We start from the raw sequence: 27,488 nt of genomic DNA on the forward strand, positions 1-27,488 counted from the left end.
CCAAATGGACCACTGTCCTTGAGTCCTTGACTCAGGGTCTGCCCTGGGAAAGGGAAGATACTCCAACCTGTGTTTGTGAAGCTTTCAATTAATTACGTGTGTGTGTGTGTGTGTGTGTGTGTGTGTGTGTGTTAGCTGATAATGATGGTCCCTGTGGCTCTAGTTTAGCCAGGGAAGCAGAGCCAAGGATCTGAAGCTGCCTTTGACCAGGGTAAGCCCCCATCAGCCTTTAACCAACTTCCTGATTAAGTTGTCAGATATTTACTGAGTACCAACTAGGAACTGGTCCCATACTGGGCTCTGTGACAGGGAGCTAAGCATTGGATGGGAAAAGAAAACTTTAAGACCTCTTCTTTAAGATCCACTGGAGTTTTCTAGATTTAGAGAGACAAGAGATATTCCTAGCCTGGTAAGAGAAGAAGAAACTTACCCATGAACTAGTTTGAGAATCAAAACAAGGCAATAGGTGATGAAGGTTAGTTTGTATTACAATTCACATATACAAGCTAGATATAACATTATTATTAATATTAACCATATATGTATGCGTGTACACACATATACACATGCAAAAATACACACATTACTTCCTAAAACTAAAGAATAAGTATACCAGTAGCAAATGCATACCTGCCTTAGACTTTGGAGACAGAGAGGGGTTTGGTTCCTTAAGAAGGCTGGTCTGCAGAGCACATCTGATTAGGGGTAGGGGATCCTCTCCAGCAGGCAGACCACAGAAGTCAGGGAGTATTGGGTGTTGTGTTCCAAAATGCAGTGCCAGGGTGCCTGGGTGGCTCAGTCAGTTAAGTGTCTGACTCTTGACTTCGGTTCAGGTCATGATCTCACGGTTCATGAGTTCAAACCCCTCATCAGGCTCCAGGCTGACAGTAGGGAGTCTGCTTAGGATTCTGCCTCCCTCTCTCTCTACACCTCCCCTGCTTGTTCTTTATCTCTCTCTCAAAGTAAATAGAAACTTAAACCAAAAAAAACAAAGTACAGTGTCAGCAGCAGAATGGTCTAGAATTGTCTTCTGGTTCCTCTTGGCATTTGCAAGTGAAACTCCCCTGGGAGAGGATGTAGCCACTTAAAGAAGCCAGTGCCAAAGGGCATTGTTTTCCCCTGAGCTGCACGGGCTTGGACCTTCATTACACATAGGCTGTTGTGTTGGACTTTCTCCTTCAGCAGTCACCTTGGCTCATGGTGCTGGCTGATTAAGTTGTATGTTTCATCAGCCCAGTCAGGAGTGCAAAACTGTTATGTGAGAAACTTTGCTAAGTTGCAGGAGAATATGAAGTCTCTGTTGCCTGGCACTCAAACAATTGATCTATTTGTTTAAATAAAACGGGTCAATTCGTTTAATGAAAACAAAGCCAAAGTGCTGGTTGTTTGGCATGATGAAGACAAAACCACTGTCTTAGAGAGGAAGTCCTCATCTTTCACCAGTCAGCACAGACGCCCTATAACCATCCTTGGTCAAATTTTTTTTCTTTCCCTTTTTATTTTTAATAAAATAAACTTCTGGATTCAACAGCTCAGATCCTAGTTGGCTAGAAAAGATCTCTTTCCTTCTCTTGGCTCTCCCACCTCTTCTGTCAGAGAGATTATGAACTAGCAGGCGGCAAGTTGCTGGAGCAGTGGAGGCGCTAAAGTGGATGGAGAGGGACTCTGCAGCCTGTCTTCGTTTCCTCAGGCCAAAGTCTGAGCCCCAGCCCAGCTACAACAGTGCCTCCAGGCCAAGAAGCTATCCCCTTCCGCCATTGAGCTAAGAAGAGGCCCAGCCCAGCTGCCAAACAGTATGGAGTTCCTGGGGGGTGGGGTTGATGGGTGCCCACGGTGTGAGACCTGGAATCTCCTGAGGGTCTGGACAGTCCCCTTGTACAGCTCAACTTGGTTTAACTCAGTTCCTGCAGTCTTCAGAGGCCAGCCCCAAACACTAGGTCCAGCTTTCTTCATCATTTGGCTCCTCAGTGATCAGCTTACTCTAAACTTTGACAGTGAGGAGGCATCTCCCTCCAGGTTAGTAGCATAGTGGGGACCAGAAGCTCCTGCCTTCCATCAGGCTTTCTGTTGGTCTAGTGACAGGGGGAATAACTTCTAAGGGAATTGGGTCCTAAAATGAGCACACAAGGAGAAAAATTGGGCGTGGTAGAAATTCCCCTTGAACATCTTTCGGAAGGACTTGCCCTTGTTGGAATCTGAAAGAGTCAAAACACAATCATTTTCCTCCAGGAATTTGGCTGGACCATTTCTGCTTCTTGGTGCCTCCGATGTCACGGCTGGCTTACTTTTGGATGAAATGAAAAAGTGTATCTAGAGTCGCTCTGTGTGCAGTGGTGATGATGTTATAAAAGGTGGCAGTGGGCTGACTGTCAGAGCACAGCTTCTATCTGACACTCACTTTGGGGTCCATGGTCAGTGGTTAAAAGGACAGCCCAAACATCTATACTTTTGGATGACTTCTCTCTCTCTGGTTGTTTTGCTTCCTTGCTTGTTTGAACATATCCAGCTGACTTTGTGTAAGTTTCATGTAGCCGTAGGGAGAATCCACTTTATATCACAGTTAAGAGCAAGAACTTTGGAGTTGCACTGATGTGGATTCTAATTTGGACTCTGCCCCTGTCTTGTGATCTTGTGCTGTTTGCTTAATTCTTTCTGTACTTCTTTCCTCACCTCTATAATGGGAATAATGATACCTCATAGGGTTCTTGAGAGATTCAAATGAGAAAACATGTGCAAAGTGCTTGGCACAGGGCCTGGCTCGGACACTCAGTCAGCTGTTGGCTCTGAGGATGCACATGAGGACGGAATGATGATAATTTAGCGGTGTTCCTGGGGGCTAGACACCGTATATGTCCAGAACTCTTCTAATTTGGGATTCTATGCTTTCTGCTTTCTCACTTCCTCCTGATTTCTCTGCTGTCTCTTTTTAATTTGGCTTCGTTTACTCTATTGCTTGTTTGGAAATAAAAGACAAAGCAAAGCAACAGAGGGTAAAGGTCTTTGTGTGGGTTGCAGATTGCAGGCACAAGGTATATACGCTTAAGTGAGATTCCCCTTCTCTCAGGGTGTGAAATAATGTCTTTTTAGCCCATGTCTCAAAGGAAAAGGAGCATATTTGACTGAGTGTAACTCTTGATCTCATTAAGGACAGAATAGTTGCATTGGGGGTATTAATTATCTAAGAACTAATAATCCAGACTAATTGTTATTTATGCTGAACAAACGGAGACATAAAAGCCAGTACTGTGTCTATTACATAGTCACAAGTATCCTTGGGCAAGTTACTTTTCTCTGGGTCTCAGCTTTTCTCTTTGTATAATGAAGAGGTTGAATTACTTTTACTAGGAAAAGCTTTTCATCCAGCAAAATCCTACAAGGAGCTCCAATGTACAAAATTAGATCAAAACGGAGCTATTCTAGTTGAAGAGCTCTTGGGTGGCCTAGAGCTTTAGTAATTGGGGATCCTTTTTGTCTCCCCAAAGAGCTTCTTATGTACTTTCAGGATACCCTCTGCTCCAAGGAAAAAACCCTCTGTCCTCAAGTCTTAATTAAATGGTGCTTCCACCTTTAACAGTCTCAAATCCCCCAGATCCCAGTGAGAAAGGAACTAGATATAAAATAGAATTGCAAAGTGGCTATCCAAGTAAACATGCTGTCTACCATTGTTAGACTGCTCTTTCTGAGAGAACCACTGTGCTCAGTCCCTTGAAAAGATCAACTCCTTTAAACCTAACAAAGTCTCTCAAAAGTAGCTACTATTATCATTCCCATTTTACTCCAGGGGAAACTGAGAGTCAGAGAAAAGTAAGTGGCCCAATGTGATAGGGCTAGGATCTGAACCAGGTCTGTTCATCTCCAGAGTTCACAGTCTTAACCATTTATCTAGCTTCCAGTCGTTGGGGTCAAGGAGAGATTCTCAGCAGGCTTGAGGATGGCTGCTCTATTTTATTATCTTGCTCGCTTCTTAAAACCACAGTTACTGCAATTGTTTAGAAGTGGTTGCCAGATGTAATTTTTGTTAGTGGATCTGTGTAAACTTGCATGTTATGAACATAAATAATTCACACTTTGAATGAGCTTGTTTGTTGGAGTGCCCTCTTCATCAACACTGAGACCCTGAAAGAATTGTTCCATGTGTACCCTGGGAGACAGACTGTAGGATGAGTTTCATAGATGACCCAGTCATCCTTGGGCTGGACAGGGAAGGTTGCTTTCTCTTTTGGCTGCCGTCTTAGCTTTTCCCAGTCCTTAGCCAAGTTCAGGAGCTCCTCCCCACTCAGTCATCCAATCAGCTTGCAGTCAAACTCCTGGCTGGCCAGACACCTGTTAATCAGGATGACTCAAGCCAAGAGCTAAGCCAACAGCCGTCTTGACACGTTAAATGATGCAGACAGCCCAAGAAACATGTTGGCTCTGCACTGTCCTTCTGACTCATCATCTTCTACGTGACTTGACTCCTCTGCCCCCCTCTCCCATGTCTGGGGTATTTTTCAGTTTACAGAAACATTTTAAAATCCATTATTTCATTTGATCCCCAAGTCACCTGCAGGAGCTAGATAAATCTTGGCCCCCATGTTTAGATGTAGAAATCAAGACCCAGTGGGGTTCCATGACTTCTCCAAATTGCATGGGTACTAATTAGCAGAGCAATGACTCAAATCCAGGCTTTCTGTGCCAAATGATATATCTCAGTTTTGACTCAGGCTATGGGATTTAAAATTTTCTGCCTTTCTTTTCTCCCCTAGTCTGACCTCTGACTTCATAAGCTCCATTCTTTTCATCCCTGATCACATTATAGGGGTTGGTAATTTCTGCTTTGGACCCTGGTCATTATTCCTTAAGGACAACACAGTGACTCCATTTTCCTCCAGTTCATTCCTTCATTTTGTCATCCAGTCATTAACATTTATTAAGCACCAATTGTGTACCACGCACTGTGTTCAGGGTTGGGGTTATAAGGAAGAACAAAAGACCATCCTGACGTCTGCCATGTTGGATGCCACTGACTGGGTTCTCTTTTTCTCTTTCCTTAATTGCCTTCTTCATCCATGCCTTAAATGTTGGTCCAAAACAAACAAGCCAACAAAAACACAGGAGGAGGGCCTAAGCTGAGAAATGCAGATCTAGAGCACTGGTGAGGACCGGGCTGGAGTGTGGCCTCTGGAGTCACTGCTCATGCTTTGTGCTTAAGGCTCTGGAAGGAATGAGGCTGCCTAAGGAAAGGACACAGAGCAGGGGTGCCTGCAGGCTGGATCTGCTGCTCAGATGCTTGTGTTGAGCCTACACTGAACTTTAGAAAAAAGCAAATTAGTCATCGACACTTAAAAATCAGAAAACATTTCATAAAAATCTAGATTCCTGGCTTCTCTTCAGTATTGAAAAGATCTGGCAACACTGGGCCCACATCAGAGAGCAACAGGTGATGGGAGTTGAGTTGCTGTGTCCTTGTAGAGAAGCACACACAGCCTTTTCAGGTCTCCCTTATCCCCTGCTTCTGTCACTTCTATGATCTCCCTGGCCCTTGAAGATGTTTGGGTTGTGATCCTGGTAGAGTCATGGTTAGACAGTATGCCTGGAGGACACTCATATTCATTGGAGAATGTACTCCTAGGGAGATTCCTTTTTCTGGTTACCTCAAACTCCTCATCTTTGCTCCAGATTCTATTCATAAGATGTAAGTTTGATCTTCCTAAAGTGAAGAAGTTTTCAGAGGCAGAGAAGTTCAGTTGCAGTGGGTGTGGGTGGAGGGGGTTATTCAGTCCTACTGATAGAATGAAGCTGATCCCCTGGTCTCTAGAGCATTGGCATGTAATCAGTGTCAAAGGAAGTTGGAAATTAAAAGAATCTCAGGCCTGCCTACTAAAAAGAAAGGATAAGGAGGGTTGGGAGTTCATGGTTCAGTTTTAGAGCCAGTAACCACTCAGACCAGGGCTGGGAAGCAATTTGTTTTTTGCTCTCCAATTGCCACTGGACTGACTTTCCCCTTGTGATGTAACCTTGTTATGCTGCGGTTACACTAGACCATGTAAATTCAGCCTTTGTTCACCAATGAGACAAATGTTCCCTGGCCTGCCCTTTCTGCTTTTATAGAAGAAAAATCATTACAGTATTTTCTACCTTAGACGGAGTATGTTTTTACAAGAAAAAGAAAAATAGGAACCCAAAGGCATATCTTATTACACATGATCCAACGAAAACGGTATTCTGGGTTCTGAGTTGTTTTTGCATCCTGCCTGAATTCTTTGAAAGCTCTGAAAATCATACTAGTTCTGTTTGTTTGTTTATTTATTTATTTAAGCAAAGTGGTTCATCATAGCTGAGGCTTTCCATAATAATGGCCCCAGTTCCAGGGCTCCCAAGGTGCCTTTTTAATTTGTTCTTTCATAAGATACTATCAGCCTAGTGACCTGAATATAGTGTGTTGAGTAAAACACTTGGCTGGGAGTTAGGGTCCTGGATTCTGCTGCCAGTTTGTTGTGTGACCTCAGGCATGTCACTTTTCCTCTTGGCTTCGAATCTTCACCTGTAATATCAATGGATTAGACTGGATCGGGCTTCCCCAAATTCAGTCTCTCAAGTATCACTTTCCACAATTTTCTTATAGCCTCATATGTCTGTTTTCCTGTTGGTATACTATTTTTGGCTGCCTGTTAAGTACATCTCTTTTACAAATACATTTTCTATTGCTATTAAAAATGGCAAACCAAAATGTGTCTCCCAACCAAAGTACAATGAGAACAAAGCTATTACATTTCAGTCAGATACCATAAGCTGCCAAGTGATGGGAGCTCACATCAGCCAAGGGCTCTGGGCCAAGCCTGCTTCCCATGAAGTTACTCATTCAATCCCCATGGTAACTCTATGACGCGGGGACTGTCATTACCCCCATTTGACAGATGAAGAAACTGAGCCATAGAGAGGTTGGTGAACTCGCTTATGGTCCTGGAGTCAGTGTGTGCCTTACCTGGGATTTTAGCCCGAGTAGGTTGTGCTATGTTGCCTGTCAGTGTGTACCGGCCCCCTTTTTGTCAAAAAAAGGGAGAGTACCCTTGTCAGAGGGTGTTAAAGCTCTAAAGGGGAGTTTCTGACTGATGGAATCAGAGGGCATAAAAGAGAATCAAAAGGGGACCTTTGCTCACCAAGGAATTCAATATCTTTTGCTCCTTAACTTATCCTGGGTGCCTGTCATTTCTCATGTCTACCCGACTGAAAAAGTTCTATTTTGTGATTCGCTTGCTCTGTACCTCAACCCTTATCTTGTTCATTTTCAGTGGCTGAATATCACATTTTGCCCCTATTTTTCTTAAACTAAATTTTAGAAGAAAGGCACAAAATGGGATTTTTCACATGAAGCAGCTCTCCTCCATTAGAAACACAAAGGGAGTCCGAGATTAGCTGTAATCAGCTAAGTCCCCATAATGTTGCAGTAATGACTTGGAGTATCTTTTTAATAGCAGTTAACAAATCCTGGAGGATTTGAGGGCCAGAGTGGCTCCCTGGCAATTGTCATTCCCGTCACTCAGCACCTCTCTCTTTCATCCTAGGTTCCTGGGTGATTCAGGGCGAATGCAGGTGACAGCAGGTGGGAATGGGAGAAGGGTATGGGAGGCAGGCAGTGAGGGAGACCGTTGTCTCTGTCTCGGGACCATCTCCGTGGAACTGAGTGGGGACTGCAAGGCTGACTCATAGCAGGCCCGGGGCCAGAGTCATGAAAAGTTGATTCAAACATTTGTGCAAAGCGCTTCCCTGATGTGCGATAAAGGGCCTCCATAAATGTGACACATTTTGCATTTTCTAAGAGATGTTGAATGTGGCTGGCAGGTGGAAGGCCTGGAACTTCCTGCCAGAAGTCCAGCTCATTCCCTCTGGCTGAGGCCTCACACCTGGGTGGCTCTCACAGCATCTGAGGAAAGGGGTCAGGTAGCTGTGGTGTGACAGGCTGATTTCACAGTATGGGGACTGCGGGCTGGTTCTTGCTCGTGCCTTAATAATCATACCAGGAATAGATATGGAACCCATGCTGTGGATGAGGCATTGCACTAAGTGCTCAACATGCATGGTCACCTTTAATACTCTCAGTCACTCTCTGGGGTTGCCATTATTATCAGCCCCATGTTAGAGATGAGAAAAGGGAGCCTTGGAGCAGTGAGGTAACTAGTAGGTGGTGAAGCCAGGGTTTGAAGCCAGGCAGTCTGGCCTCGGTGCCAAAGCTGTTAAGCCCCGTGATATGCAAAGGGAAGGCGTTTATTGGACAGATCCTGGGCAGCTCAGAGAATGGAAGGGAGAGGAACGTCGGGCAAGGCAGGAACCGGGGCAGATCCGGGACTCTTTCTTTAGGCCACTACTAACGAATGACTCAGCTGTAACCAGCCTTCAGGAGTGGATAATACATCAGCAGCTGTACTTCTGCTCTGTGATTTGGAGGGGCAGCTGGTCACAGACTATGCTGTGTTTTATTACCCTGTGCTCTGGGCTCAACTCTGGAGTTGGAGGTATGAAGATCATGGGCTGTGTGACCTTGGGAAAAGCATTTAACCTCTCTGGTCCTTAGTTTCCTTATCTGTAAAACAGAGGCCAAAAGAGTACCTATCACGTAGAGATATCGTGGGGATTAAATGAGTAAATATTTGTCAAGCATTTAGAATGGTGCTTGACTCTCAGCAAACCCCATGGAGTAGCTGTCAGTAGAGGATGGATGGCTGGTGGGCTCCTGACAGCTGTGGATTCCGGACACTCACAGGGTCCCATCTCTTCCTTAGATTATGCAGTCAGCTCACACAGAAGGAAGAGACCATTTTGCCTGCATGGTCTTCCAGAGAACCCTGTGACTCAAAGTGTGGTCCTCAGGCCAGTGGCAGCAAACCACTATTTGAGATACAGGAACTCAGGCCTTACCCTAGACTGAATCAGACTCTGCACTTACTAAGCTCCCCAAGTGAGTTGTAGACACAGTCAAGTTTGAAAAACACGGGGACCCCTGGGTGGCTCAGTCGGTTAAGCATATGACTTCAGCTCAGGTCATGATCCCACCATTCAGGAGTCTGAGCCCCATGTCGGGCCCTGTGCTGACAGCTCCGAGCCTGGAGCCTGCTTCGGATTCTGTGTCTCCTCTCTCTGCCTCTCTCTCTCTCTCTCTCTCAAAAATAAATAAACAGTAAAAAAATTTAGGGGCGCCTGGGTGGCTCAGTCGGTTGAGCGTTCGACTTTGGCTCAGGTCATGATCTTGCAGTTCATGGGGTCTGGCCCCACTCGGGCTCTGTGCTGACAGCTCAGAGCCTGGAGCCTGCTTCGGATTCTGTGTCTCCCTCTCTCTCTGCCTTTCTCTCTCTCTCTCTCTCTCTCTCTCTCTCTCTCAAAAATAAATAAACAGTAAAAAAATTTAAATTGACCTCATTCCCTTAAAAAAAATGTTTGAGGAGCACAGTTTTAGAAATTTTAGAAGCAGATAAAAGATGAAAAAAAAAATCTAAAACCTTCTTTTCTGTGTTGGCGATTAAGTCCAAATTATACACTTCTGGTTCCCCAAACTAGATCCTTCAGGATAATAATAACTCTCACATCAGGAGCACTTTATAATCTGACTAAAGGACTTTCACACCCACTTTTGCTTGCTCTGCAGTACCGCCATCCTGTGAGGCGCACAGAGCAGTCAATAATATCTCCCTTGTACAGATATGAAAACTGAGGCTCAGAGCCTTATGTGGCTTTCCAGAGTTATCCTGCTACGAAATGTCAGAGCCAGGAGTCAAGCCCAGGTGTTCTGTTGTAATTCGGGGCTTGCTGCATTTAACACCCTGTTCATCAGTGATGAGAGAACTGTTGCCGGTTCTTTCTCCTCGATTATCCGCCACAGCCTGTCAGCAAGTCCCCTGACTATTCCATCAGGATGACTTGGAATCAGCCTCAGCTGAGCTCTTGCAATAATAACAATATTAGAGCATATTGAGACTTACTCCACTAAGATCTTTCCTTGCATTACTTATCTCATCGAATTCTCCCAGCCACCCTGTGAGAGGGTATTATTATTATCACCATCTTATCACAGAGGATGAAACTCAGGCTCCAAATGTGAAAGTATCCAGAATCGAACAATAGCAGGTAATGGAGCTGAGATTTGAATGTGAGGCGCTGGTCATGCCTGTGTTTGCACCTGCTTCTGAGCTAGTCTGTCCACCTATGGCCTGTGCTCCAAGCCTTTGTGACATGGCTGCTGTCTTCCCTCCCCTTCCTTCTGCCTCCCCTGGTAGCCTTTTCTTGAATAGTACGTTCCAATGAAGCTCCCTTCTTTTTGCATTTCACAGCACTTGGGAAAATGCATTACACTTTATTATAAATTACTCTATTTTTTTTTGTTTTGTTATTTTCATGACAGTGTAAGTTCCGTGGAGGCAGCCACGTCTTCTTGGTCACAGATGTTGTCTTGACCTATCAGAGTAGGTGCTTGGTAAATGTTTACTGAATGAACATCACTTATTGCATGAGCTTGGTTTCTTCACCTAAGCAGTATCCACAACTACTTTTGTAGCCCTCACAGCACAGAAAATAGTTCTGGAACAGTGTAGATCATTACCATTCCTTTCTTAAAGTTTATTCATTTATTTATTTTGAGAGAGATAATGAGAGAGAGGCAGAGAGAGAGAGGGAGAGAGAGAATCCTAAGAAAGCTCTGCACCATCAGCACAGAGACTGACTTGGGAATTGAACCCATAAAATGTGAGATCATGATCTGAGCTGAAATCAAGAGTCAGAGGCTTAACCGACTGAGGCACCTAGGCACCCAGATTATTACCATTTACTGATATGAAGCCATGTATTCTCCTCAGTTATTCATACACTCTGAGCATTTACTGAGGGCCGACATAGGCATTGGTGTTTAGTCTTCTGGGTTCTTATCTCTGTCTAGGACAAGGTAAGGTGAGCCTCTTAGAATCACCTCACTTATCACCATCAGGATCCCTATGGGAGATTTCCAGCCCCGAAAGGCCAATAGTAAGGAGACACTCTACCTCAGATGATGTCTTGGACTGAGCTTGAGGTCCCGTGAAATCAGTGGCTCCATTGACCACAGCCTGAGTCTGGGCTCAGATGCCAGGCAGGGCCCTGCAGAAGGCCAGAGCATGCCCCTTCTCAGCCCCTTGGCAGACACCAGTGCCAATGAACTAGGGGAGGAATTTTCTGCCTTGGAGGCATGAGCCAACTGAGTGGCTGCCACAGATCAGCTAAGGACATAAGTCATCCCAGCCTCCTGTGGTTTGCCCAAGAGCTGGTGCCAGACTGGGAGCTGGGCAGACCTTCCTAGGAAGGCTGGGAGCTGCCAGAGAGAACAGCAGAGCTTAGGTGAAAGCTTTTTGGATGTGATTGCCCAGGATCCCGGGAGTCTGACTAACCCTTTCATCTTCAGGGCATGGTCTCACAGTCCACCCCTTGGCTTGTCTTCTAACTGCTCAGAGGCCATAGCTTATTGGGAAGAATCTCCCCCTTTGGTGCATTTCAGGTTGGCAGGGGCTTTCTGTGCTATTCCATGGGGTGAGAAGATCCTTCTGGTTGATTGCTTGTCAAGGAGCTGGCCTGTGGTCTGTTCCACTTCACAGTCCTATACTGCGAGGGCTAGTTCTACCTGCCACCCACCTCTCATCTTGTGGAAGAGTCCTGTTCTTGTCTTCCCTGGAGTTGAATTTGCCTGGAGGTGAAAGCATTTCTATGACAAAGGTCTCAGAAGAGTGCCTTAAAGCAGTACAAGGGGGAGAGGTGGGGTTGTGACGGTCTCTGGGGGGCAGTCTCCTAATGTGGGCTTTGGGAAATGTGCCACCAGATGCCCCACCTCTTGCCTCTCAGCCTTTTTAGTACCATCCCAGTCCCTCTTCAAATCTCTCCCTTTCCTCAGATCCTTACTGCCTCCCTTGCCCTGCTCCACCCCTCCTCTTCCACCCAAGGTCCCAGCCCCAGTGATCAGAACCTTCTTGCAAATGACAGTTGGCTCAGGCTGAGGCAGGAAGTGGGGGCGTGTAAGTCATCAAAGTGATTTGTGAGGCAAGATGATTTATTGGAACATTAATTTGTTTTTGAACTTCCTCAATTCTCTTCTTCCTCTTCGTTTTAAGCAGGTAGTTTGGCCCTTTGGGGCTTCTTGCTTCAGGGCTTCCTGTCAACAGAAGCAGCCTGAAGCCCACAGCTCATCTGCATCTTGTGAAGAGATACCATGAGGCGTCCTTTGGGGAGGAGAAAAGGGAGGCGATGAGTGAGTCTCCTGGGGATGGACCGGTACACCTTTCTGTGGCAGCTCCCTAAGAAGATGGGAAGACCTCGTGTGGAAGACGACCTGACGCGCCCAGAAAGGCAGGAGCCTGGGACTGGAGAGCTGGGTGGCGGTGGGGTTCTGTGGAACACAGGATGAGGAGAGCAAGCCGGGCTGCCTTGTATCAGGGAGTCACCTCAGGGGTGCACCTTGAAGACCTCAGTGGTTCCCATGACAGACTGAACACTATGGATCCTTTCTCTGTTTCCAGGGCATCACGGCATCCAACTGTTTGTATTCACATTAGGAGTCGAGGGGCTAGGGATGTTGTACTCTGGAATCCCTCATCTCCAGTCTGGCAGATTGAGGGCTCAGAGGACGAAATTAACTGATTTTAAAAACATAAAGAAGGTGCTATTTCTTTCAAACTCGCATCGGAGGCCTACAATTTGTACTTGCCTTCTTGATTCCAAGGTGCAGACACATCTTTTCCGGCGACAATATTTCCGTTACAGAACTTGCACAAGCCTCTACTTTGACATTTCCATTTATTCATTCAGTCCATAAATACCTACTATTTGTTAGGTACTGAGGTAAGTGTGGAGGATACAATGATGTACAAAGCTGGCCTTGACTCCGCCCGTGGACCTTACCACTTCACAGGGGAGAATATATATAGTATTATATATATTATATATTCATCAGATAATTCCACAAATATATATGTATATGTATATGTATATATACATATATATATATTATACACCTGGGTAAAGAGTGAAAGGAAAAGGTGAATAGTAATGTATCTGGTACAGAGCAAGCAGGCTGGAAGTGGAGGGGTGGGCAGGAAACAGAGGAAGTGATGTTTGAGCTGAGTTTTAAGACTAGATGAGGTGCGCGTGAGTGTGTGTGTGTGTGTGTGTGTGTGTGAATACATGTGCAAATGTGAGCATGCATGCATATGTATGCATGTGTATACATGTATGTGCATGAATGTGGGTGTTTCAATGAAAGGGAAGAACATTCTAGAAGACCCCAAGGTGGGGGCAGGAGCCCAGTCCCTTTAAGGAACTACACAATGTCTGTGTGGTTGCCAGGTGAGGCCTAGAAGGGAGACACATAAGGCCTCAGGGATCGGATTGGGCAGTTTGGCCTTTGTTTTAAGAATAATGGGAGGCCACTGAAGGTGTTTAAGTCTGGAGGTAATAGAATCTGATTTACATTCTAAAAAGATGATTCGGACTGCTGTGTTCAGCAGGGATGATGAGAAGGCAAGAACTGAAGCAGGGAGACCAGGAATTTACAAGGAGGTAGCTCTAGCTGTAATTATGGTGGAAGAAAGGCGTTTAAAACATTTGTAAGTGAAAAACAAAACAAAAACAAGTTGCAGAAACACAAGTATGATTCTCTTTGTAATTTTAAAAAGAACATGCATATGTATGTTTATAAATTCCGCGTGTGTTACTGACACCATAGAAATTTGTGCAGACATAGCTGGTTTCCAGCTCTGAGCTGTTGTTGACACTTCATTATAAAACGGAAAGCATCCTGAACTCGGGGCCCACAAGCTTGGGCTACTGCCCCTAACTGCTCACTTTGGGCATGTCTTTTAGCTACTCTGTGCCTCAATCTTGCTATACGAGAAGGGTACTGGGCCAGATGAACGCTAGAAATGAATTCCTTCTACTTCTGGGTTCTTTAACTCCAGGCAGAAGGAAAGTGCAAACAGGAGGGGACGCAGCGGACATTATGCAAGCGAGTCACGGAACCCGGCTCTGTTGGAACCTCGCAGAGTTAGGGTGACATTCTGTAGGAGCAGCAGCAGGACTGTGGAGAGTGAGAACATCTCACAGGGCAGCCTGACAGTAGGAGGGGTGGGCAGCTGTCTGCTGTGATTTGCCGCCTGCCTGGATCAAAATAGCCCCGTCTCCTGGCCGGTTCCAGGAAGCTCCTTGCTAGTAAATACGAAATCCACTTACCTAGGGCTGGTGCCGGATCTACATCAAGCTCTTTCCTTCCAGCATCCCATGAGCCCTGACGAAGTAATTATACTGGCAGAAATGAACCAAGGGGACCCAAGGAAGGCAGGACTCAAGGCCTAGTCCGTTTTAAAAGGGAGAGTCTTGGAGGCACCCCTGCCCCTTGTGACGGGCCTGATTGAGGTGAGGCTGTGTGTCGCAGGGGGCCGGGGTGGAAGGGTAGCCCTGGAGGAGGCACACTCTGAGTTACATAGTGGCTCTGAAAACTTCTGCTGGAACAGGGCCTACGTCGTGTCTGCTCACATCCCATCGTCCAAAGCAAGCCTTACGACCAAGCCTTATGCTGTCGGGACAGGGAAGTGTACTCCTCCCGTGGGAGGGCACTGCCAGTCACATGGCGAGGATGAAGATGTCTAATCCTTTTGCTGGGGATCCTTGGGAACAACAGTACAGTCTGGCACAGACTAGATGATATCGTACTTCCTTCAGCTCCGGCTTTGGCCTTTCTCATTTTCTCCTAGAACATATCCAAGCTCTCGTAGTCCTGGTTTCCTCCCGAATGGAACTTTGGACCACTGATTTTTTTAATGGAACTTAATGAAAAAGAGATGATAGGCTCCACTTGTTTGCAATTGACAGCAAAATTCTAGAATGTGTTTTTGCAAAGACAGTGATGAGCATTTGGATTAAAGAGAGGTTGCTGTGATTCAGCCTGGTTCTTGCCAGATTTGTCTCAGCTGGTTTTAGAGGTGTGATGAGACCGGTGGCTCTGGGGACTGACAATCACAGTGAGCTGGGCTTCAGCAGAACTTTGGTAGCGTCTCTTTTGGATGAGATGGGATATGTGACAAGGATGGTTCATTTTTTTGCTGGGTGAGCCACTGTACCTGGCACATACGAATGAAGACGTTCCTGGTTTGCCTCAGGGCTTTGCACTCAGGCTTCCCCCATTCGGTCTAATGCTTCTAGCCACATTTGGGTTGAACGAGAGTTCGTCATATCTGTCCCTGATATTAACCTGGGAAGGGTAACGAATGCACGGTGTGATGGAATTGGGATTCCCAAATCATCGTAGGTAAGAATCATGGGTAAAATCCACAAGATGAAATTGAACAGGAGTAAATGTTAAGGTACAGTGTTGAGATTTCCAGAACCAATTACATAAACAGATTAGGAAGGTGTGACCTGATAATTGTCCTTCTGCTAAAAGATCGTATATCCTGGAAGTTGGTTGAGAGTAAGTCTAATATGAGCTAACATAAAATGACTGCTAAAAATATGGTGTGGGTAATAATTTGAGATTTTATTAATGGAAATCTAGTGAAATCTAATTTCAAGTCTATGGACTCTGATGGGGCAGCACAATTATAGAGGGAGGGAGGGAAAAAGAGAGAAGGCAGGAAAGATACAGACTGAGAGTATGAGAGAGAGAAACTTAAATTATGTGGAAGCTTTGCCTGCCCTGCCATTCAATGAGTGTGTGTGCCTCAGTTGAGTAAGAGCTAGGATTTGTTATATTCACTTTGCTAGTTTCATCTCCTTTGTGTCTCTCAAAGTATGAATACTTGCCTGTACTAAGTCTGACTCTGTTCTATATAGGTACAAAGTACAAATACCATGTATTGAAGTGCAAGCAATTGATTTATGATCAAAGAGCATGATCTGTTCTAGCATTGGCGGAAAACTGTAGGTGTTGGTTTCCTGAGAGGTGATAATGCTGTTCTCCAAAGTGACACCTCTTTTCAAGGGTAATTTAGGTGGCATTCAGGGTTTGCTCACTTCCTACGTGAGCTATGATTCCACTCTGTAGTGTCAGAATAGATGGATGTGATGGTTTTGCTCTAATTCGAGAGGGGTGTTGACAAGTCAGAGCCCACAAGGAGGAGGGTGAAATGCCATTAGAACAGTTGACGGAACTGGGATGTTTTGCCTGTAGAATGGGAGCTTGAGAGGATTACAAAAATTGTCTTTGAGTATCTAAAGGGCTGTAATGTGCCGGGATTTGCTCCTTCTGTATTGTTGCAGGAATGAGGTCAGATAGCCTGTGGAAGGTACATGTGACCTGATACAGGGATGATTTTTCTAAAAGTTTAGCACAAAAAGTGGAGTAGGTCACTCTCACAAGGTAGTGAGCTCCCCGTCCTTGAGGGAACCTAGCAAGAACTGAATAACCCAATGGAAAATGGGTCCGAGATGTTTACAGGAGGTTTTGTTCTGTTAGCAAGCTTCTATTCTCCCTTCTTTTGGTTATTATACCTGAGTTTACTCTAAGAACTCCTGACAAAAAGTCTACTCCCAATTTATGTGTTTTGGGTAAAATGATGTTGACTTCATCCTTGGCTTCCTGGATGAGGCTGTGGGATTCAGGTCTGACCTCTTGCCCCTCTGGCTACAGTGATGGGCTAGGGTGGGCACGTGACTTACTTCTGGCCAAAGAGATTTGTTGAGCAAGAAGCATGGCTCTCTTTTCCATTTGGGTTTGAAGCAGGAAAAATACGTGCCAGAAAAGGATAACCCTCTTGACACCATGATGAACTTGAGAATGGAGAAATCATGAAGGGGAGTAGAGCCAAGAGCTGGAGAGGGACCAGGTTCTGAGAGCCATGACACCATGCCTGAAGTTAGCAGTCCTGCAGGACCTATCACTTATTCGAGCCAATACATCCCATTCCGTGGGTAGACACTTTGAGTAGGGTTACCTATAGCTCACAAAGAGTCCTTGATAGCTATGATATGATATGTGCAGTACGGTTATAGTCTATGATTCTCCATGTGGTGAATTACCATGTTATTTACCCATTTATCTCTCAGACATATCAGTGGAGGAGCTAAATGCCATCAGTGAGCCTCCTGAGCAAGAAATACAATGCAAGTGGTAGAAAATTCCTGAGCACAGAGCTGGAACCCATTTCTGTTAAATGCTTCTGGATGTATCTCCTCTTATTCTAGAGGTAGAAGCAGCAGTTGAAAAGAAAAGTAGCATTTGATGTTAATATTCTTGGGTGTTACAAAAGCCACTTCAAATTCTTAGTTCATAGTTACTAACTTAACCAGAACTGCCACATGCCATCATACGTGGGTACTGATGGTGGGATAAGTAGGGCCTGTAATGTGAGAGGTTGAAATTGCACCAAAGGAATTTAATGAGCTCAGATACAACAAGAGCAGGGGGCAGAAAGATTATGGATTCATCTAATCCCAGAGATGAAAAGGACGCCTGCATGAACTCCAAGACTATATGACTTGATAGTGTGCTTTCAGTACAGTTGGAGACCTTGGAGTGCCCTTAGTGGCTTCTAATTCCAAGCTTCCTTCTTTCTCTTTCATCACTGAAAACAGGAAGACCAATTCAGAGTGATTGCACATTCACTCAGTAAATATTATGGATTCTGGCTGAGACTTTCAGGTGCTGGGAATACTGCAAAGAACAAACTAAGTCCCTGTCCTCATGGAGTGCACACTTTGTGAGGAGAGACATATACGTAAACGAACAACGTTCGGTATAACTTCGCTTAGTGTGTCAGTTTCCTGTTGCTGCTGTAACAAATTACCATGTATTTAGTGGCTTAAAAAACCCAAAGTTATTCTTTTATAGTTCTGGAGGTCAGAAGTCTGGTATGGGCGTTACTGGGTTAAAATCAAGGTATTGGCAGAAGTGTGTTTCCCTAACAGGCTCTAAGGGAGAACCTGTGTCCTCACCTTTTCCAGCTTCTAGAGGCTGCTCCAATTCCTTGGCTTATTCCTTCCACTTTCACTCAGATCTCTGCTTCTGCCGTCAGAGCTCCTTCTCTGACTCCAACTCTCCTGCCTCCCTCTTACAAGGATCCTTGTGTTTACATTGGGCCCACTTGGATAATCTAGGGTAATCTCAGCATTTCAAGATTCTCCATCCCACCTGCAAAGTCCCTTTTGCCCCATAACATGACATATTCACAGGCTCCAGGGTTTAGGGTGTTACTTTTGCGGGCCACTCTTCACCTCACCACAGGTCGTTGTAGGTGTTATGAAGAAAATTAAAACAAGGTGAAGGAGAAGAGAGTGGGGTGGGGAGAAGGCCCTCTGTGGCAGTCACATCTGTGCTGAAACACGAAGTGCAGGGGTGAGCTGTGGAACAGCTGAGAGGAAAGACTTTCCGCCAGAGGGACCGGTGAGGGCAAACCCTCTGAAGGGGAATGAGCAGGGCTGCCTCAAGAACCGAAGAAGGGCTGAGGCTGGAGCCGAGGAAGCAAGGAATGTGGAAAACAAGGAGGTTGATGAGGCAGGTCGGGCCTTGCGTGTGGGCTAGGTGTTCCCACTAAAGGTTTGGATTTTTTAAAAAAATTTTTTAATGCTTATTTTTGAGAGAGAGAGAGAGACGGGCAGACAGAGTGTGAGCGGGGGAGGGACGGAGAGCGAGGGAGACAGAATCTGAAGTAGGTTCCAGGCTTTGAGCTGCCAGCACAGAGCCTGACGTGGGACTCGAACCTGAGAACCATGAGATCATGACCTGAGCTGAAGTCGGATGGTGAATCGACTGAGCCACCCAGGCGCCCCTGGACTTTATTCCAAGTGTGATCAGAAAAGGTTGGAAGGCTTTGGTCAAGGAAATGACACTATCTGACTCAATGCTGGAGGAGACCCTTCTGGCTGTTGTGTGAACAGGCCCTGGGGGCCTGGGCAGGGGTGGAGGCAGAGAGAGGAGTTGAGGCTCCTGCTGTTGTCCGAGGGAGGGGTGATGGCGTAGCCTATGGGGTCGGGTGGAGGCACTGAAAGTGGTCAGGTTTGGGCCATGTCTTGCTCTTGGAGCCGACAGGACTTGCCGGTGGACTGCGTGTGGATTGTGAGGGGAGGAGACGTGTCGAGGGTGACATGTTTTCAACTTGAGAACCTGGGTGAGTGGGGTGCCATTTGGGCTACAAGAAAGCACAGCAGGGAGGAGCTTTTTTTTTTTTTTTTTTTTTTTTTTTTTTTTTTTTTAAATGAGAGTCAGGGAAGAAAATCAAGAATTCTGCTTTGGACATTTTACATTTGAAATGCCTAAAAGGCATTAAGAGGCGGTGTTGAGTGAGACGTTAGATAATCCAAGTCTGAAATTCGAAGGAAATGCTGGAGCAGGAGACACAAGTTTGGGAGCGAGCATATGGATGGTATTTAAAGCCACAGGACTGGGGGGGATCATCCAGAGAGCGAGGAGAGAAGTTGGAGAGAAAAGGGCACAAAGCAGAGCCCCTGGGGGTCTTCCAACAGAGAGGTCAGAAGGACGCAGCAGTAAAAGAAATAAAGAAGGAAGTGCAGAGTTGATAGAAACCCCAGGGGAGAATGGGGGCCCTGATGCCTAGTGAAAATAAAAGGAGAGGTGGTCAGTTGTGCCACATGCTTCTGGTGGTTCAAGGAACACTTGCGAGTGAGGGCTAGGGACCGGCCACCCATTGGGTTGGTGACATGGAGGTGTCCAGACACCTCTGGGGGAGATGTTTCTGCAGAATGGAGAGCTGGAAGCCTGGCTGAAGAGGATGACAAGGACGATGCATGGGCAGGGATTGAAGGTGGCGAGCAGAGACAACTTTTTCGAGAGGTTTGCCCTAGGGGAGACAAGAAAGATGGCAGTTGCTGGAGGCGGAGGCAGATGCGGGTGCTGGGGCAATGGGAGATATTGCAATGAGGCTGCAGGCCTAGGGGATGGTCCAGTGAAGAAGGAAAGGCTGGTCACATAGGAACACACAGGGAAAAAGGTGTCAGCAAGGTCCCTGAATAGGAGAGAAGCAATGTGGTCCCTTGCGTTGGCCCTAGTTGGGTGATCAGTGGGGATTGGAGGTTTGTGGCCTGAAAGTTAGAGTAAGACTAGTCAGCCTTGTCTGTGTCTTCTTTTTTAGTCACAGTGAGGTAGCTGCTTGGGGTGGCAGGAAGTTGGGTTAATTCAGGGCTGGGGTTTTGCCAGGAGGCTATGCAGATGGTTGAGGGTATTAGCAGCGATCAGAGGGAGGGCTGAGGGGGAAGTGAGGAGCCTGAGGTTTTGAGCAAGGTGTGATCCCAGCCCAATGTGGATGCAGCTCAGAATTGTGCAGACTTCCGAGGAGTCTCTGAACCTCTGACTTTCTTCTCGTCCTGCTCCCTCTCTAACTGCCCATTCCTCCAACCCAAGGCGGGTGGTGTTTCTCAGTGATGGAGAAACACCTGGTGCCTGTTGAAGAGGCAATCTCTGGGTCCTATCCATGACTGACTTCATTCAAATCTTTGGAGACAGGCCCACTGTTTACATTGGAAGCAAAGGCCCCGGTGCTCCCAGCTTCACCGGGTTGAGGACCAATGCCTTGGGAGCTTCAGCTTGCTTTTAAAAGTAACCTTCACTTAATTCTTGGGTTGAGGTCATATGAGCAACTTGATGTGGAGAAACTGCCAGGAAATTTTGATTCTTTGACCATTCTTCCTTCTAACGAGCACTGCACCTTCTTTTTTTTTTTTTTTTAAATTTCCCATCCCTTCTGAAAAGCTGTCATTGAGTACTGTGCTTCCAGTGGAAATGCCTGAAAGCTGCTAATATTTGGGATCTGGAGGTTCCTGGGGTGTGGAGTGTTTGGCTAAGAAAGCGGAGCGTTGTGGGCTCATGAAGAAACTCAAAGGACATATTCTTGTCTCCTTGAAAGTTTATTTCCCAACAGGAAAGCCATCTGTTTTTCCACTACCAGCCTCAGCTCGGCAATATATGAAAGCTGGTTTGCCCCTCCCTTTTGGCCGTGAACTCATGCCATTTGGCTTCACAGAGGTATCCATTATACTCAGAAAGTTATTTCACATAAGGTGTAAAATGTTAAAACGAGGGCTTGCAGGGGACAAGTTCAAGTAGATTTGTCCCTCTTGTCAATGGGTCAGTATCAGTTGCTGTGAGAATCATTGTCTTTGCTCCACTGGTGGCCAGGCTACCCTGGTCTGCTTTCAATTTCTTTTTCAGGCCAGGGTCTTTGCTTATGCCCCAGGGCCTTTGCATACACCATTTCCTCTATCTGCAAGTCTCCTCCCTCCGTTCACAGGGCTGGTTCCCTTTCATTCTTCAGTCCTCTGTTTAAATATCTCCTCCTCAGAGAGGCTTCTTTGACTACCACATCTCCTACAGGTCTTTGGAGCACTGCCCCCTCCCCCATTTCTTATCTCAGCACCATATTTGTTTCCTTTATTGCTCTTCTTACAGTTTGTAATTATTATTTATTTACTTAATTATCACCTACATCCTCCAATAGATAGTAATCAATAAGAGAGCAAGGCGTAGTCTGCTTTGTCCCTCATTTTGTTCCCAGGGCCTGGCACATCATAGGTCCTTAATTTATTGATTGATTAATTTAAATATACTCAGTACAGGGAGTGATGTAATTAAAATATGTTCAGGTTTATATTCCTTCAGTACCAGTTAGGATTAAGTTCAGCAGAAGGTGACAGAAAACTAAAAACAAAAGAGGCTTGAACAAGATAGGACTTTATTTCTTTCTCTGGTATGATGGTTCCATGGCAACCCAGACTCAGGTTTCTTCAAGCATTTAGATGATAGGCTATGGGTATGGCCATTGTACCCAAGGTCTAAGATGACAGCTAGAGTTCTAGCCATCACATCCGTAATTTGAGGCAGAAGTTTAGAAAAAGAGGTGAAACATATGATTGAAAAGAGGGCCCATTCCAGCCACCTTTCAAGAAAGTTTCCCAGAAGCTATCATCACAATATTTCTGCCTCCGTTTCACTGGCTAGTACTTAGTCACATGGCTATATCTACCCGCAAGGAAGCCTGGGAAATGTAATTCTTTTGGGAGGCACATTTCTACTGTAAGTAAAATTTGAGGTTTTGTTAACAAGGATGATAAGAGATATGATACCTGGGTAGGCAACTCTCAATCTCTGCCATATGTCTCCTGCTCACAAACCTTCAATGGCTCCCCAGTACTTAGGTCAGAAATTTTTAACCAGGACTATGTATCAGAAACATTTTGGAAACTTTTTCAAAAGACAGATACTTGGGTTTCAACCTCTGAGATTCAGTAGATCTGGGGAGGGGTTTGCTGTTGGGGCTTGAGAGGGTTAGTCATATTTTGTCTCCAACTTCATTGCAAGCCTGAGTTCTAGACCATTTGAGGAATCAGGCAAGTGAGGATCAAAAACTTGCCTTTATTCTCGATGAGGCTGTTTGGAGAATGTAACTTTGAGCTGTACTGACCAATAGGTTTTCTAGCACTTCCATCCCCAGATTAGGCTGAATTATCTGGTTGTAGGTGTAGTAGGATCACCATGTACCTCTTTGTGGAGAGGACCTTTGCCTCTGAAACTGTGGTGGGAGCAGGCCACAGCACAGGTGATCTGTGGGCAGGCAGGTCCATAGGCACTGAGCCACCACACCCATTTCCCCTTCCAAACCCCCTGATAAGATGAGTTGTGCCTGTTTCCTGTCCACTTCCAGGTCAGGCATGAATAGGAGGGAGGCAAGAGACCAGGAGGGTTGCTATGGGAAAGCTGAAGAGTGGGGAGCAGTGTAAAGGCCCCTAAACTGCATCCTAAAGCCCAAGTTCCCTGGCAAAGCATCTGAGCACTTTTGTGATCAGCCTGGGACCCATGCCTGCAGCTTTCCTTCTTCTTGTTCCCTCTGCTCCAATATTTTCTTACCCCAGTGCCTTTGTTCATGCTATTTTCCTGCCTGGAGGGCCCTTCCTTTTTACCTCTGCATGTTGCACTCCAACCTCCTTCAGAGTCCAGAGCTAATGCCGTATCCTCCAGAAGGTCCCCATCAACCCCATCGCACCTCTTTTTGCTCTGTGTTCCCATGGCATTTTGTCCCACCACTTATACCATCTTCTCATTATCAAGCATCTGTGATAGACACTGCTAATTGCCTACTAGGGAAACAACAAGAGGGAGGCTCACATGAAAAAATATAGGACACTTGGAGGGTTGGGAGGTAAGCACAGGACAACGTTTGGTGCAGCCTGGTGGCTTCCCCCATCAGACCAGACATGTGTTCTCTGGTCGTTATCAAACTTACCACGCCCTACATTTATTATAGGTATATAATATACCTAATATATAGGTACATACATTTATTATAGGGTCCTCACATAATTATATTACCTGTCTGACCCTTGTAGAGGTTTGGCCTTGTGATCTGTGTTCTACAGCCCCCCTCCCCCCCAGGCCATGGCTGAGCCCACCTTGCCTGCAATATTTCCAGAGATAGAGAAATGTTCTCTTATAGGTCAGCCCATGGCCTTGCAAACACCACCATTAATCTTCCTGTAATCTGCACCGAGTGGCCCAAGTCCCATCTCTTGGGGTCACACAGAATACATTGCCTGTCTCTTGCACATGACAGTTCTTCTGACATCTAAAGTCAGACATGTCACCACTGTTTCAATGTCCTCTCAAAGATAAGCACACAGTAAGTAACTATTAATTGTTTTGTGATGATGTTAATAAAGTTATGACTGATTGTTAAATGCCAGCTGTGAGCATCTAACAAATGAAGTAGGCCTGGGTCAGCTAAAGGAAATAAGAGTGTCAGAATTCTATGGGCATTTTAGAAATCGTTAGCCTAGGGATGGCAGATAGCTTCATGTGCTCATTGATAAATGGGGAGTGGCTGCTTGGAGCGTGGTGCTTGTTCTCTGGCATATCTGGGTTCACTGGGAGGGGATTCTGGGATGGATTAATAATGGCTGCCAGGAAGAGGGATAAGGAGACAGTGGAGGGTTGAATTTTCTTCCTTGTGACCACACTGCCTCACTGCTGTTGGTGTCTTCCAGGGCTATTCAGAGGCCACTAACGTCTTGTCTTACCAAGACGTTAATGGGTTTTTCTTACTGTTCCCTTATTTTCTTACCTATTGGCTCTCTTGCCACTTCTTCCAAAGGCTGCTTTAGGTATTAATCTGCCTATGCATCTCTTTCCCTAGTTACATAAGAAAGAATCATCCGGCTTCTTCCGCTGCCATTCTTTTTGGAAAAGCACAATAATCAGTCTCTAATGAGCTTGTGACTCTGAACCGAGGTATAATAATTTCGGTGACTGTGCGCTTCCGTTGATGGAAATATATTTATTTTAGAAGCTGATGACCTGTGGGAAAAGACTATTATTCTAAATATCATGATGAGGTCATGGGAGCTCATGGAGGGCTTGGGGAGAGGGGGAGGAGAGGGGAGAGATCCAGTGAAAATTAGAATTGCATATGAATGAAAATAGACTGCTTTCTGTTCTGTTCTGCTTTCTGTCAAGAGATTCTGGTTTTGTGATTCTTTAGGGTGTTGAAGCAAAGTGTACACAGATGGGAGAAGTTTCTTGAGGCTGGTTCAGCCCTTTGTGCAGGGCTCCATTAGGTGACACCCCTCACGGTAGCTGAGGTCAACCTGAGGTTCCAGAATGGAAGACTCATAGGAGTGGAGAATGGGATGGCCAGTGGTTGTGTTTCACGTCTTTATAGGATCTTAGACATTTTCCTGTACTGCCATTTTACCTTCTATTATATAAAAGCTGGAGTGCAAAAAACGAATAAACAAGCAGAAGTGCATAGGTCCCCATAATTCCATCCCTCAGTCATTACCGCTAAGCATATATACACTGCCCCATATATAGTATGTATACACATGCACACACACATGCACACACATATCTGTTTTGTAAGATGGGGTGATAGTAGACCCAGTCTTTAATTTTCTACTGTGTAGTATGTTGTGATCATCTTCCTTGGTCAACAAATGCAGATCTGTGATGTTGTATTGCACATTCACTGATTGCCTTCCAAACAGCTATTCCTACCTTCCTGTTTCTTAACAGAATGTAGAATTTCTAAGCCAAGTGGTTTAGGTGAGTCATCCTACCCCAAGCTCCAGGATGGACATTGATTAGATTGTGCCAATCAGCTTATTTTATTAACCAGACTTTGGCAATTGGTTCAGAGATGAGCACTTCACCCCATTTGGACCCAAGAGGAGACATTTGCTGAGGACTTCTGAGATAGAAAGTTTCTCTCTCTTTCATGGAAGTGTTTGGAATTGACATTTTCTTTCACCTCAGGTGGTGTAACATAAGATGGTGGGACTAGAAGTCCAGTGACCATTATTACTCATAGGAGGGGTTCTAGCTGACACTGAAACTATAAGACAGAGTTGAGAGAATGGCAGAAAACATGAGTCAGAGCTCAGACTCCTTCAAGAACCTCTGGATCAAACCATGCCTGAGACTCATGCCACTTCTAGACTTTCAGTTCAATGAGTCAATAATTCAAGCTTATTTGAGTCATATTACTGACAGCCCAAAGCATCCCAAATAATACAGTCATTTAAAATTGTATTAAAATAGTATTAAAATACTATAAAAATTGTATAGTATTACATAGACGTGTTCAAAGCATTTTCTTTTTTTTTTTTTAATTTTTTTTTTCAACGTTTATTTATTTTGGGACAGAGAGAGACAGAGCATGAACGGGGGAGGGGCAGAGAGAGAGGGAGACACAGAATCGGAAAGAGGCTCCAGGCTCTGAGCCATCAGCCCAGAGCCTGACGCAGGGCTCGAACTCACAGACCGCGAGATCGTGACCTGGCTGAAGTCAGATGCTTAACCGACTGCGCCACCCAGGCGCCCCTGTTCAAAGCATTTTCATGTTTACTACCCAATTTTATCTTTAAGTGGTCTTATGAAGCAAACAAGTATCTATTCAGCAAGTGTAGAACTAAGGCCCAGAGAGGGGACAACTGACCAAGTCAGTTAGCGGCAGAAGCAGGCTTCCTGACTTCTTGAGCAGAGCTTTAATAATCAGTTATGCCTCAATATAGAAACGTTGTGGGGGCACCTGGGTGGCTCAGTAGGTTAAGTGTCTGGATTTCAGCTCAGATCATGATCTCACAGTTTGTGGGTTTGAGCTCTGCATTGGGCTCTGCACTGACAGCATGGAGTCAGCTTGGGCTTCGTCCCTCTCTCTCTCTCTGCCCCTCCCCTGCTCATGCTCTCTCTCTCTCTCTCACTCTCTCTCAAGATAAATAAATCAACTTAAAAAATAAAAAGGGAAAGATTGTGGACTAGTGAATAAAATAATTCTGAAGAATGGGACCACATTGTTAGGTTGACAGGATGTAAAAATGACTTGTCATGTGAATCAGTTGCATCCTGGATTTGAAACCTAGGGATGTAAGGTATGAAAAGGTTTAGAGAGATTAGAGCAGTGGTCCTCAAATTGCAGTCTGGGATCGCCTAGTGATTCCTGAGATCTTTTCAAGAGGTTTGTGAGGTCAAAACTATTTTCATAATAATGTTAACATGATGTTTTCTCTCCCATTCTCATTCTCTCATAAGTGTATGGTGTGATTTTCTAAAGTCTGCATGGCACGTGACATGCAACAGGCTAAGAGTGGAAGGAACTAGGCGAATCCAGCTGTCATCTATTAAGCCAGACAATTAAAGAGATTTGCAGAAATGTCAAACAATGTCAGTCTTCCTACTAACTTTTTTGTTGTTGTTTAGAAAATACAGTATTTTCCAAAAATGTGTTACTTATGTTAACATGTAATGTTTTTATTATTTTTGAAAATGAATTTATAAACAAAAAATTCAATATTTTTTAGATTTAATTTAGAATATATTAAGTATGGATAGACACAACCTACATAGACAAAAGCTATTTGGGCCTCAGGTTTGTGTTGTTGTTTTTTTTTAATCAGTATCTGCTAAATACCTTGTGGTAATATTATTTGTGTGTGTGTGTGTGTGTGTGTGTGTTTTAATGTTCATTTATTTATTTTTGAGAGAGAGAGCGTGAGCAGGGGCAGAGAGAGAGAAGGAGAGAGAGAATCTCAAGCAGGCCCCATGATGTCAGTGTAGCACCCGATATGGGGGTTGAACTCACAAACCGTGAGATCATGACCTGAGCTGAAGTCAGACATTTAACTAACTGACTCACCCAGGTGCCCCTGGGTCCTCACTGTTTTTCAGAGTGTAAAGAGCCACTGCTCTAATCTCTAACTTTATGAGAACAAAGTTTGAGGACTGTTGGATTAAAGGACAAATATTTCAATTAGACTTCTTTCAGAAGACTCATTCAGGACAAATTGAGTATCCCATGGCTTCTGACACCTAGACTCCAGGAACAAAATACAATGTGAGCTGGAGAGTTTACCATTGATGGGGAATAGGATTGGTATCGCTTAAACCAGCTTGTACAACTTTGCCCACAAGTTGCCTCTGGGATCAAAATGAATTTGTTTTGTGAACTTTAATCAAATCTGTCAGAAAGTGACTAGCTCTGTTCATTACTTTGTAGACACATAAAGCCATT

The sequence above is a fragment of the Prionailurus bengalensis genome, chromosome A1 (assembly GCF_016509475.1).
Source record: "Prionailurus bengalensis isolate Pbe53 chromosome A1, Fcat_Pben_1.1_paternal_pri, whole genome shotgun sequence".
In the NCBI taxonomy this organism is placed as follows: Eukaryota; Metazoa; Chordata; class Mammalia; order Carnivora; family Felidae; genus Prionailurus; species Prionailurus bengalensis.